At 52.6% G+C, this 2,668-nt stretch overlaps 1 long non-coding RNA gene across 2 annotated transcripts in view; it reads right to left on the bottom strand.

The window, feature by feature from the left end:
* Window positions 1-504: 504 nt before the first annotated feature.
* LOC125929063 (uncharacterized) overlaps window positions 505-2,668 on the bottom strand; it is a 6,487-nt gene continuing 4,323 nt past the window's right edge. Inside the window, exon 3 of one of the 2 annotated variants that reach the window (XR_007459794.1) lies at window positions 505-2,083. This is a non-coding gene — a long non-coding RNA (uncharacterized LOC125929063). Of the gene's footprint in view, window positions 2,084-2,344; window positions 2,452-2,668 lie in introns of those variants that run through there. The other variant, XR_007459795.1, reaches the window with a different exon arrangement.

The raw sequence follows: 2,668 nt of genomic DNA, 5'->3' as shown, positions 1-2,668 counted from the left end.
GGATGATAAATTATGGGGAAATGACTAGGAAATATATGGTGGAAACTAACGGAAGATAAGGATTATTTTTGTAAGGTTTCCTAAGGTTTGTTTACACAGACTCATCTTGGTGCCTCTCCATCTTCGGTGATGAGTCACTCTTCTCTTCCCGACACAGGAGAAAAGGGGACACCTTCAAAACGGGAAGTTTCTGTCACCTTCTTAAAAGGAAATTGATGCCCTGCTTTTAGGTAGAAAAGAGGAGGACAGAGAGCTCTTTTGCATCTCACTTGCCTTCAGCTCAAAATCATCCTAAAGTGGTGTATTTGGGGGTGGCACCTATCTGACCCCCAACAGCTGCCATCAAAGGACTGGCGGGGTGTGGATGGGTGACAGCACTTGGCTCGAAGACTTGTGGGAAAGTCAGATCTGTGGGTGGCTGCCGACCAGAGCACCCCACGATGGGGACTGCTGGCTCCTCAGGATCGCTGCGCGGCATGGAGGTAAAGGCCTGGTTTTAGGGAAGCAACCGGAAGGAGGAGGACGAGGACACGACGCTCAGCCCGTGTCTTATGTCACCTTGCATTTGGAAAAGCCTCACCTACAGAGCAACGCCAGCATCTTAGAGACCGGTGCTTAGAGTGGTGAAACACACAAAGGGAGGGGCACCTGGGTGGCTCAGTCCGTCAAGCATCGGACTCTTGATTTCACCTCGGGTCACGATCTCACAGTTCGTGAGTTCCAGCCCTGTGTCGGGCTCCTCGCTGACCACGGGGAGCTTGCTTGGGATTCTCTCTCTCCCTCTCTCTCTCTGCCCCTCTCCGGCTCGTGCGCTCTCTCTTACGCGCGCGAAATAAATGCGCTGTTTCAAAAAAAGAAAATTCTTTAAAAAAAAATGATTAAAAAACACACATAAGTAGAAAAAGGAGAACAGATGGCTTTAAAAACATTAAATAGTAGCAATATTACTCTCCTAGGAGAGCTGTAACGAACCGCCGCAGACTGAGTGGCTTAAAACAACAGAAATTTCTTGTCTCACAACTCAGGAGGCAAGAAGTCCGGAAGTCAAGGTATGGGCGGGGCGGCTCTCACCGAAGGTCCTGAAGGAGAAGCTGTCCATCCATATCTCCCGTCCAGCTCTCGGTGGTTGCTGGCAACCCTTAGGCGTTCCTTGACTTGTGGCTACATCACTGTGCCTCTGTCTCTGTCTTCACCTGGCCTTGTCCCTGTGTCTCTTTCTCTTACGAGGACACTTCGCCTGGATTTAGCCCACCCCCCTCCCCAATGCAGTATGATCTCATCCCTGCCCTTACCTGAATTACATCTGCAAAGCCCTTATTTCCAAACAAGGTCCCTGTGGTTTGATGAGAAATATATTTGGTCTCTGTCCCCAGTTCCTGGTACGGAGCTCTTAAAACCCTTGGGATTTCCCAAGTCACAGGCGTGTCTTTTATCATTCAAAAGAAGATTTTTAAAAAGGTTTTATTTAATTTTTTAAGGTTTATTTGTTTTTGAGAGAGAGAGAGCAGAGATAGAGGGAGACACAGAATCCGAAGCAGGCTCCAGGCTCTGAGCTGTCAGCACAGAGCCCCACGCGGGGCTCGAACTCACGAACCACGAGATGATGACCTGAGCTGAAGTCGATCGCTCAACTGACTGGGTCACCCAGACACGCCTAAAGATTTTGTTTTATTTTCAATGTTTATTTTGAGAGCGCGCGCGCCCTCACGTGCACAAGTGTGGGAGGGGCAGAGAGAGAATCCCAAGCAGGCTCCCAGCTGTCAGAGCAGAGCCCGACTTGGAGCTCGATCCCACGTACCCCGAGATCGTGACCTGAGCCAAAGCCAAGAGTCGACTGAGCACCGACCCCCCCCCCCCGGCCACCTGGATTAATGCCCTTATGAAAGAGCCCCGGGAGAGCTCTCGCCCCTTCCAGCATGGGGGGAAAAGCGAGGAGATGGTGTCTCTGAGCTAAGAGGCAAGCAGGCCCCACCAGACGCCGCATCTGCTGGTGCCTCCAGAACCGTGAACAATAACTCTCCGTGGCTTACAAGCCCCCGGTCCGTGGTCTTCTGTCATGGCAGCCCAAACGGTCGAAGATGGCCTGAACGGGGCGCGAGCAGACAGGGGCTGCTGGCCGGAGTAGTCTTCAGAGGGGCTGGGCACGGAGCCGCTCTCGTTCCACCCCTGCCCTGGATCTGCCATGACAGCCCCATCTGCTGAACGTGACACCCACGCTCCATCTGGCCTCCCGTCCTTGCCCGGAATAGAAGCCCGAGCCCCTCTGCGCTCCACCCAACGTGCCCACCACATCGGGCCCTGCGAGCTTTCCAGAGCTCTACCCACCCACCCCCCCAGCCTCCCACGCGGTCTGCGCAGACCCAGCCCTCACCCCTCCGCTGCCCTGCTCCAGCCCTTAAACGTAAAGAAGGCCTCGCCCTGCCCAGCTTATTCTCCGAGACTGCATTTCTCCTGTAAAAAAAAAAAAAAAAAAAAAAAAAAGATCTGGGGGGATACGCAGCCTGCTGCGGACAGTGGTTCCTTCCAGCGGGGGCTGGGAAGGCACGCCACAGAGGGCTGTGTAGACTTTGGTATTTTACCGAATTCTCCAAAATTCATGACTGCTTCTGCCATGTGGAAACAGTTTTTAAAGGCATCCAGATTCCTCCGCAAAAAAAAAAAAAATAAA

Source organism: Panthera uncia, chromosome A2 (assembly GCF_023721935.1).
Source record: "Panthera uncia isolate 11264 chromosome A2, Puncia_PCG_1.0, whole genome shotgun sequence".
Taxonomy (NCBI): Eukaryota; Metazoa; Chordata; class Mammalia; order Carnivora; family Felidae; genus Panthera; species Panthera uncia.
Note: the sequence above shows the minus strand (reverse complement) of the source record. Positions and strands in the feature narration are given on the sequence as shown.